Consider the following 11,924-nt stretch of genomic DNA (forward strand, 5'->3'; position numbering starts at 1 on the left):
GGTCTGACTGTGAGATGATTGGATTTTCCACCAATTGATTTCTTCAAAGTTACAGCCAAAATCTAAAAAACAAATTAATTAAAAATTACAATTATATTGTTATAAATAAGCCTAGAATGCTCATATCAAATTAGTAGAATATTTTAGAATAAAATTTTAATGGGCAGAATTGGTTAAAAAATAAGCATTTCTCACCTCACTGATCTACCGCCACTGCCATTCTGATGCTTACCGGGTGACCCGCCTCAGCCAGCGATTGGTTGAGTAGACATTGGCAGGCATTTCCTGCGTGTGAAGCCAAGACCAGGAAGTGGGCAACAGCAGGGACCCAGTTTACACATTAAATTGCACCTTTGGTCTAAATTGGTTCCAGTGCTCTAGTAATCCCATATCATGTACCCTTTGGGCTAAAGTTCGAAAACCACTAAGTACTACTAAGACTACTGTGTACTACTAAGGTCCCCCAAAATGAGATGAAATAAAATATGAAGAGAATTCTTGGGGCATTGGTCGAGTGGCTCATTGAGGAATAGACGTATGGTGTGTGCATGTGCGTATGTGTACAGTTGTCTACTGCGTAGTTCTGTCCTACTGTATTCTCACTCAAAAAAATATTTTCAATGATTAGTTTAGAAATGATTGCTTAATGCAATGTGAGTAACTAAAACTTTTGAGTCCAAATGTGTCTGTTTCATCAAATTGCTGAAGTTTTTTGACTAATGCATGTGTGGGGCACCAAGGTCCCATCTTTGCTTTGACATTATTTATAGGGCTTTTCTGGGATTTAGATATTGATGGCCTATCATCAGGATATGCCATCAATATCAGATCGATGGGGGTCCAATACCTAGCACCCCCACAATCATCTGTTTAGAGTTGCTGCCTGAACCTATACAGTGGGCAGAACCGAAAGCCCAAGGTCCCATTGACCGTGTAGTGGCCGTGCCGGGATACTGCAGCTCAGCTCTTAGTCAAGTGAATGGGAAACTACACAGGGGACAGAGCCTTCCATCCACTGTATAGTTTCTGGCACCAGTGGCTGTTGCAAACAGATCATTCGTGGGGGTGCCCCACTGATCTGATATTGATGACCTATCCTCAGGATAGCTCATGAATATTTATGTCCTGGAATTGGTATTACATATGAGATATCTGTCAGATGTTCAGATTGTCTAAGGATGCATGTTTACTACCATAACAACAGAAGGGTAACTATAAGCAGCGCTTATGCCCTGAAGAAGCGAAGGATCAGACACAGTAAAATCTAATATGCAATAACTCTTGTATCCCCTGATGTCTACCTGACTACCCTGGCTGCTCCAAGGCACAGTATCTAATGTATATGTCCACCTATGTCAAGAATTCTAGATCTTTGAATTAGTTCCGTTCCATACTAGTGGTTTCTTCCCTAAACTCATTAGATAGATACTACATAATTTAACATCTTCCTTCTTTCTGTTCTTGTATTGTACTGTTTTCCTCAAGCTGCATGTTTTTTTGTGTGCAATTTTTAGTAGTAGGGATATACAAGCGGTCTGTATAGCATGGAGAGGCAGTCTGTGACCCGGTGGTTCATTGCTTAACAGGTTTAATGGTATTGTGTGATGTGGTTTACTGCTAAAAGGGTTAAACTGTACTTTATGCACTTTGTATCCCAAAGGTTGTATATGGAGTCCTTTGCCAGGTGTGGGCTGGTCCCACCCCTCAAGAGACAGACTGGCCATCCGCTAAAAGACTACACCCCGCAGCTGGCCTTTGTAGTGCCAGGAATATACACTCACCTAAAGAATTATTAGGAACACCTGTTCTATTTCTCATTAATGCAATTATCTAGTCAACCAATCACATGGCAGTTGCTTCAATGCATTTAGGGGTGTGATCCTGGTCAAGACAATCTCCTGAATTCCAAACTGAATGTCAGAATGGGAAAGAAAGGTGATTTAAGCAATTTTGAGCGTGGCATGGTTGTTGGTGCCAGACGGGCCGGTCTGAGTATTTCACAATCTGCTCAGTTACTGGGATTTTCACGCACAACCATTTCTAGGGTTTACAAAGAATGGTGTGAAAAGGGAAAAAGATCCAGTATGCGGCAGTCCTGTGGGCAAAAATGCCTTGTGGGTGCTAGAGGTCAGAGGAGAATGGGCCGTCTGATTCAAGCTGATAGAAGAGCAACGTTGACTGAAATAACCACTCGTTACAACCGAGGTATGCAGCAAAGCATGTGTGAAGCCACAACACACACAACCTTGCTTGAGGCGGATGGGCTACAACAGCAGAAGACCCCACCGGGTACCACTCATCTCCACTACAAATAGGAAAAAGAGGCTACAATTTGCACAAGCTCCCCAAAATTGGACTGTTGAAGACTGGAAAAATGTTGCCTGGTCTGATGAGTCTCGATTACTCTTGAGACATTCAAATGGTAGAGTCCGAATTTGGCGTAAACAGAATGAGAACATGTACCCATCCTCTGATGGCTACTTCCAGCAGGATAATGCACCATGTCACAAAGCTCGAATCATTTCAAATTGGTTTCTTGAACATGACAATAAGTTCACTGTACTAAAATGGCCCCCACAGTCACCAGATCTCAACCCAATAAAGCATCTTTGGGATGTGGTGGGACGGGAGCTTTGTGCCCTGGATGTGCATCCCTCAAATCTCCATCAACTGCAAGATGCTATCCTATCAATATGGGCCAACATTTCTAAAGAATGCTATCAGCACCTTGTTGAATCAATGCCACGTAGAATTAAGGCAGTTCTGAAGGCAAAAGGGGGTCCAACACCGTATTAGTATGGTGTTCCTAATAATTCTTTAGGTGAGTGTATATAGCGAATTCACACCCCTTTAGCAATGTTGTAAAGATCGCTTTGCTATCAGGTAAGGGACTCAGAGAGGGCCTTAATATTTCCTCCTTCACCTACCCTATATACAGCTTTTGGGAGAACTGTTTTATGCAGTCTTTAGAGACTGGGCATACTTTTACAAGAGCGCGCACCTATGAAATGCTTAAATCTACAGTAAAACTGTTCAGTGGTTGCACCCAGAGCCGACTCCATCTTTGTACTGCCGCTGCATTACCTTTTATGGCACCACCAGGGACCCCTGTCTTGCACACTACAATACGCCAACACCAAGGGCACACCAAACCACCACCAGGCAGGAGACCTCTCACCAGGGTGTGCCCAGAGGGGAAGAAAGGGTGTGCTTCCTCACTTCATTGTCCATCTGCCTAGTTAGAGCTGTATTTAGTCACAGGGTACCTCCTGTTATAAAACGTAGCCTTTAATGTTAGTTACATATAAAATAACGAACTCCCACAGACAAACGAAACACAGAAAAGAAAAGAAACGACACATCAGGGGTGGATGTATACTATATGTACTCTGCGGCAATGCTCCTGTTCCTCAGTTGTAGTTTGAGGACATGAAGATATAGGCAGGGTGGTTTCTTGTTTTTTTGGGCCTGTACCTAGATATGGCCCTCTACTACACAGGCCCTGCCTAAAAACAGAATAGCCTCCCCGATAGGGGCAATCCCGTGTTTTGGAACCTCCTGAAATGCCCTAGGCTGACCCTATTACACGATTGTAGGCAGAGCCATATCGGATGCCCATAAGTTAGTGGTCTAGTCTTGGTACAAAAAATAACAAAATTGCCGTACAAAGAGCAATGGAGCACCACAGCCGTGGATACCCTGTGTGTTGATGAACAATTGCTCTTAATGTGTCATCTTAATGATACACCAAAATCGTGATATACAATATATACGGTTATCTACAGTTGCAAGAAAAAGTATGTGAACCCTTTGGAATGATATGGATTTCTGCAGAAATTGGTCATAAAATGTGATCTGATCTTCATCTAAGTCACAACAATAGACAATCACAGTCTGCTTAAACTAATAACACACAAAGAATTAAATGTTACCATGTTTTTATTGAACACACCATGTAAACATTCATAGTGCAGGTGGAAAAAGTATGTGAACCCTTGGATTTAATAACTGGTTAAACCTCCTTTGGCAGAAATAACTTCAACCAAGCGTTTCCTGTAGTTGCAGATCAGACGTGCACAACGGTCAGGAGTAAGTCTTGACCATTCCTCTTTACAGAACTGTTTCAGTTCAGCAATATTCTTGGGATGTCTGGTGTGAATCGCTTTCTTGAGGTCATGCCACAGCATCTCAATCGGGTTGAGGTCAGGACTCTGACTGGGCGACTCCAGAAGAAGTATTTTCTTCTGTTTAAGCCATTCTGTTGTTGATTTACTTCTATGCTTTGGGTTGTTGTCCTGTTGCAACACCCATCTTGTGTTGAGCTTCAGCTGGTGGACAGAGGGCCTTAAGTTCTCCTGCAAAAGGTCTTGATAAACTTGGGAATTCATTTTGTCTTCGATGATGGCAATCCATCCAGGCCCTTACATAGCAAAGCAGCCCCAAACCATGATGCCCCCACCACCATACTTCACAGTTGGGATGAGGTTTTGATGTTGGTGTGCTGTGCCTCTTTTTCTCCACACATAGTGTTGTGTGTTTCTTCCAAACAACTCAACTTTGGTTTCATCTGTCCACAGAATATTTTGCCACTACTGCTGTGGAACATCCAGGTGCTCTTGTGCAAACTGTAAACGTGCAGCAATGTTTTTTTTGGACAGCAGTGGCTTCCTCTGTGGTATCCTCCCATGAAATCCATTCTTGTTTAGTGTTTTACGTATCGTAGATTCGCTAACAGGGATGTTAGCATATGCCAGAGACTTTTGTAAGTCTTTAGCTGACACTCTAAGATTCTTCTTCACCTCATTGAGCAGTCTGCGCTGTGCTCTTGCAGTCATCATTACAGGACGGCCACTCCTAGGGAGAGTAGCAGCAGTGCTGAACTTTCTCCATTTATAGACAATTTGTCTTACCGTGAACTGATGAACAGAAAGGCTTTTGGAGATACTTTTATAAACCTTTCCAGCTTTATGCAAGTCAACAATTCTTAATCATAGGTCTTCTGAGAGCTCTTTTGGGCGAGGCATCATTCACATCAGGCAATGTTTCTTGTGAAAAGCAAACCCAGAACTGGTGTGTGTTTTTTATAGGACAGGGCAGCTGTAACCAACACCTCCAATCTCATCTCATTGATTGGAATACAGTTGGCTGACACCTCACTCCAATTAGCGCTTGGAGATATCATTACTCTAGGAATTCACATACTTTTTCCACCTGCACTGTGAATGTTTACATGGTGTGTTCAATAAAAACATGGTAACATTTAATTCTTTGTGTGTTATTAGTTTAAGCAGACTGTCCTGTCAGACATATGAACCAAAAGACACACCTACACATTTGTTCCTAATGGAACGAATTAGGAACGAATGTGTAGGTGTGTCTTTTGGTTCATATGTCTGACAGGATGAGCTATCCTAGTATATTATATAGAAAAGGTTATCTACCATGAATGTTTAACGCAGTATCATGATGGTTTGCTGTGTTTGACAATTTTGTTATCCCTATTTAAGTGTTGATGCCTAGTACGACACTGAATTAAGTGTCCCCTGAAGAGCCCAGGTTATTGATGGGGGCGAAACGCGTTGGGATCAAGGTGCTTAGCTGTATGTTGTTGCTCTAGGGCAGCAATTTCAGGCGCTTTTAAAGATTTTTTATTTATACCAATAATGTGTTTGGCATCTCAATATATAAATGTATACATAAACAACTGTATATATTGATATATACATAGATAACCGTATATATTGTATATCACGATTTTGGTGTATCATTAAGATGACACATTAAGAGCAATTGTTCATCAACACACAGGTTATCCACGGCTGTGGTGCTCCATTGCTCTTTGTACGGCAATTTTGTTATTTTTTGTACCTAGACTAGACTACTAACTTATGGGCATCCGATATGGCTCTGCCTACAATTGTGTAATAGGGTCAGCCTAGGGCATTTCAGGAGGTTCCAGAACACATGATCGCCCCTATCGGGGAGGCTATTCCGTTTTTAGGCAGGGCCTGTGTAGTAGAGGGCCATATCTAGGTACAGGCCCAAAAAAACAAGAAACCACCCTGCCTATATCTTCATGTCCTCAAACTACAACTGAAGAACAGGAGCATTGCCACAGAGTACATATAGTATACATCCACCCCTGATGTGTCGTTTCTTTATTTCTTTTCTTTTCTGTGTTTCGTTTGTCTGTGGGAGTTCGTTACTTTATATGTAACTAACATTAAAGGCACCCTGTGACTAAATAATTATATATATACATACCACCTGTGATTATTACTCCCTCTGATGGGATATTGTCTTAGTTGTGATTTTTTAGTTAGAGCTGTGAAAAGATTGCCACCCTGAGTGGCACAGTGCTACCACCATCCTTACCACAGCCATCACTCTCATCCTCCCTGCCTCACGCCTCCCCGTGGGCCACTACACAACCTTATAAATAGCAGTTTCTTGATTAGAAAGTGCTTACAGAATAGGGAAAAGTTGCAGCAAGAGGCATAAACGTTCATTCTGAATGCAATATTAATTATATCAATTACAGTGCAACATGGATTTAGAGTAAATTAGGAACCTGAAGTGCTCAGGTCTCCAGTTTCAATATTAAAATTGACAGGTACGGTGGTGACAAGGTATTGAGATTGAATTCAATAAAACAGCCCCAGCCAAATAATCAGACGTAGCAGGCACTGCTGTAGTGCTATAGATTTTAATGAATACCAGTGTGAATGCCTCAAACAAAGGACATCCTTGTATTCCTCAGATAGATCTGTCTAGGCAAGCCTCTTTTATAATGTGGCGGATATGAACTGATACATGATTGCTATAATAACCAGTGAAGTTTCACAACTCATTTAAAGGGGTATTCCAATTGTACTAAGTTAACCTGTAGGTAGGAGCTAACTATCAGATTGGTAAGGATCCGACAGTTGGGTATCACAGCTATCTTCAGCAGTGCCATAGTGGCAATGCACATTCCCGACCTGCGCTCTATTCATTTTGAGGGTTCCCTTTAGGTATAGGGTCTCTATTTCTGTGATTGGTGGGATCCCAGTGGTTGGACCCCCAATGATCTAATAATTATCCCCTTGTTACAACTGGAATGGACATTTAATGGCAGTCATCCCGCAAGACCTGGCACATGAGGTCACGATGATGTCATTGTGATCTCCTACGCCATTCAACTACCTCATAGGCTTTAGGCATAGGCAGGAGCCACAGGCTTTCATGCCCCGCAGTAAACTGCTGTCCCCCTCAGAGCAGGTCGACTGGGCCATCCAACCTTACAGGCCCCATAGCGACTGCCTGGTTTGCCTCTATTGGCGGTATGCCAATGGACTCTTCAGTGTGAACGAACGGTGTTATACTATGGCTATTGTTGATTACCTTTTCCTCTGTATAGGGTTTTTATAGTAAAAATACACACGGAGGGTTTGTGACCTCACAGTCAGGAGATCTTCTATCGGCTGCTGACAGCTTCAGGACCCTGATAGTTATGACTAGAGCTATACAGAACTGTACTGCTTTCATTGGGATAAACCAGTTCACCAGCACTAAGGCACTGCTTACATCACGGCATGGATGATAAAACAACAAGTATATTGCAGAAATATGCAGCTGTAAGCTTTCACAGTCCATCTGGTTGTATCCTGTACTGGGATGCATAGTCCCTTATTCTATGCAGTACAATTTTAACATATCCTAACATAAACACAAGATAAAAGAACACATATGGCCCATAGAAGTCTAAGAGAAGTTAAGTCTGGATACCTATCTTAGAGGGGTTATCCAAGACCAGAAGAAAATTTGAGATGCCTGGGCATGGTGTGAGAATTTAAAGAAAATCTTTTTGGGGGGTGATGGCCATGCCCAGCCATCCCTATTTTTTTTTTCAGGTTTCGGAAAACCCCTTTTATTGGAAAGGGACTCTGTCTTTGCCTTAAGCCTAACTTATTTGATTTGGAATAATATGTACACTTTGAAGTAGTATTTCTTGTTTATTATTAAAGGGATTGTCTTTTCAGTCCATCTATCTAAATTGTATCTATCTCATATCTATCTATCTATCTATCTATCTATCTATCTATATATCTCATATTTATCTATCTATCTCATATCTATCTATCTATCTATCTATCTATCTATCTATCTCATATCTATCTATCTATCTATCTATCTATCTCATATCTATCTATCTATCTATCTATCTATCTCATATCTATTTATCCATCTATCTCATATCTATTATCTATCTTATATCTGTGACATATCTATCTATCTCATATCTATATACAGTATATATTTATCTATCTCATATCTATCTCATATCTGTGACATGCAGCAGCCTGAGACAGGAGGCGAGAGGACGGGAGAGGCCTGATGGTGGTAGCACTCCTCACAGTGGATATAGTCCTCCCCAGCAAACCCCCAGGATGTGCACATACAGCGAAGGGAGGGGAGAACCCTTTCTTCCTCTTGGGGCACATCTGGTTTGGGTGCCCTTGCTGTCAGTTGGTTTTTGAGTACGAGGCAGGTACCAGAGAGAGGCAATAATATACGGCAATGCAGGTTGGCAATAATGAGGCCAGGTTTGGGGTACGTCCACAGTACTTTACTAAAGCAATTAAGCAGATGATATATACAGGCACTTGCAAAAGTGGGCTCAGTCTTTACAGGTTGCATAAACAATTTCCCAAAGAGAGGTGGGACCAGCCCAAGCAATTTACTTGGATCACAGAACACACAGTAAAATTGCATCAACCACTTTATCAGTGAACAACCGGGTTACTGCATATCTATCTATCTATCTATCTATCTATCTATCTATCTATCTATATACTGTATCTATTAAAAATACGAGTACCGCGGCACTTCCATAAAGTGACATGTGCTTTATTCACCAATAAGGCGCGACGTTTGGGTCACTCCATGGAACCTTTTTCAAGCAGTGGTTATCACTGCTTGAAAAAGGTTCCATGGAGGGAACCGAAATGTCGCGCCTTATTGGTGAATAAAGCACATGTCACTTTATGGTAGTGCCGCGGTACTCGTATTTTTAATGGATGTTTAGGCGGTAGGACCACTGCCTTAGCAGCTGGCACTCCACTTTGTACGTTTGGTTGGTGGTGCTGCCCAGGAGTGTTTGTTTTGTATACTGTATCTATCTATCTACCTACCTACCTATCTACCTATCCATATATCTATCTACCTACCTACCTATCTATCTATGTATCTATCTATCTATCCATCCATCTAGCTATTATCTATCTCTTATCTATCCATCTATCCATCCATCTAGCTAGCTATCATTTATCTATCTAGCTAGCTAGCTATCTATGTATTTTGGGCAGCTATCATATTCCTGTTGTCTATTAATTTGCATGTAAGAGACCAAACTAATGGATTTCATACTTACTTGTGGAGTGTCTCTCTCCTGAACTTCAGGCTTACAGCTGTAAGCTGGCACTTATGGCTCTAAACTTTGCAGATACCCCAGGTCTGGGGCACTGTATATGTATGTCATGGTCCCTTCCGTGACAGAGGTGAGAAGATCGGATAGACTTGCTGCACGTGAGGCTACTTGTTATCAGTGATGAGGCTCTATTTAGGTCCGCCTCACACTGCTGACCATGCGGTTGATATTTCCTCTTGGAGTTGCTAGAGCTTGTTTGTCTTGGATCTCCTGCTTCTCCATACATCTCAAAGCTAAGTACTAGTTGCCTTTTCTGTTTGTTGTTCTCTGGTGTGTTTTGATTCTAGGCCTCAGGGATACGCAGGTCTCTTCATCTGGGAAGGAACCAGCTGTCTCGACTCCTGCTACCTATCCTAGGGCTCGTCAGTTTTAGCAGGGCATAGGTATCCGGCGTATGAGCATTTCCACCATCAGGATCTGCTCATACTGGCAGGAGTTAGGGAAAGGCATAGGGATTACTAGGAGGTCACATCCCTCTTCCTTAGCTTTTGAGGCCTAGACTGTTGTCTATTTCCTTTTGTGTGTATCTGGTGTTTTCCCCTTCCCCATTACCCGTGACAATGTACTACTGTATAACCTTGTATGTTTTGTAGCGCTGTATGTAGTGTTTTCCAAGTAGAGCATGTCTTTAACAGTATAGCTGGGGGAGAGGGGTTGGATTGAGGCTAGTTGCACACTAGCGACGACAATCCAGCACGCTGTTCCGGCAGGGAACTTCCTGTTGGATCGCTCTGCATTCCGGAATGGCTGGAAGTTTGTAAAGCTCCATCTGGCCCCATTCACTAAGGAACAGAGGAGAGATCCAGCCGCACTTCGGGAAATATGCCGAGAACCGTCTGGAAGAAAAGCACTGCGCGCAGCAGTTTACTTCTGGCCAATTCTCAGCATATTTGCAGGAATATGGTTGGATCTCCGCCGTTTCCCCTTATAGTGAATGGGGCCGGACGGAGCCTGATAAACCTCCAGCAATGCCGGAGTGTGCGGAGATCCTTCAGGCTGTTCCCTGCTGCATCATTGCCGCTAGTGTGCAACTAGCCTGAATCCAACCCCTCTCCCCAGCTATACTGTTTAAGACATACTCTACTTGGAAAACACTATATACAGCGCCACAAAACATGCAGGGTTTACAGCAGTACATAAAGTTGAGAGAAGTTTAGAAAAATTTGATTCAGCAACTTAGACAAAGTTCAGCAAGAAATGTAATTTGTTACGAATTAATTCGTCATATACCCAGGCCACTCTGCCTTAGGGTATGGCCACACAGAGTGGTAGTGTCGTGGGCAGGTTGCGACCATGCTGCGGTGAAGAAAAGTGCGGCCAATTAGCCCACAGCTGCCTTTCATTTAATAATGAAGAAAGCATTGTATAATCCTTCTTTACTCTTTATGGCAGGGAAGTACCTTTAAACAGGGGCTGTTGCTGGTATGGGGCTTGGCTGGTTAGGTGGGGGGACACTATGCATATTATAGCTGTTCTAGCCTGCAATCTCCTGCAGGTTATTTGACGGTAAACACAGAATATTAATCAGCTCTGGCATACCCACTTCTCCAACTCCAGCACTCTCCTGCCCCACAGGTCGGAGCCATCCTTCGGCCATATGTTTTTCTTCCTTTTCCACATTATTTAATATCAATGAGAATATGTCATCAGGAACATCCAGATCCTCCTCTTGCTGACTTTTCTAGGACATGGAGACTTTGCAGTATGATTTGGAACAAGTAAAGCCAGGAATACATGAGGATGGTCATCATTCAGACCTGCCCCCCCCCCCCCCCCAAGGGGTGCAGACTGGATGGTATTGGTTGGCACGCTGGCACCAGATTAATAAAGGCTTCCTTCTTTTTGGTATTAAATTACATTTATCGCTGATGTAGGAATAAGTAAATGTAGGAATAAATAAGTAAAACTGACAGGGCATGAGTCCCTGCAGTATCCCTGTAGTCTCCCTGCACTCTCCCTGCAGTCTCCCTCTTCGACTATCTTCTTTTAATCATTTTCAGTAACACTGTCCTTAGCGCATGAGTGCTTGCATCGTCTCTCCCTATGCTCAGCTCACAGGACAATGGCGGAGAGCACGCAGGATGAGTTTTTTTTAGGGCTGTGACATCATATGGTATATCTGTGGATTGGCAGGCTGGACAGCATCATGGGTGATCTTATGTTCCTGGGATTTTTACTTTCACTTTGTAACACTTGCAGCCTCCATTTTAGGAAAAACTTGCAAGGAAATTTGGATTCATTGTGAATCGAAGTTTTCCTAAACTTTAGACCAAATTTCTCTTCGAATGTTTCGCTACGCTCAACACCAGCAGTACATATGCAGTACTCCAGACCTGGAGGTATCTGCAAAGTTTGGATTGTTTGGTTTGTCATGTTTGCACCGCGCACCACCAGGTGAGGTATGGTTAGCATAAGGAATGGGAGCGCACAGACATCTTAGGTTCCTTATTTTTCT

The sequence above is a fragment of the Bufo bufo genome, chromosome 4 (genome assembly GCF_905171765.1).
Source record: "Bufo bufo chromosome 4, aBufBuf1.1, whole genome shotgun sequence".
Classification (NCBI taxonomy): domain Eukaryota; kingdom Metazoa; phylum Chordata; class Amphibia; order Anura; family Bufonidae; genus Bufo; species Bufo bufo.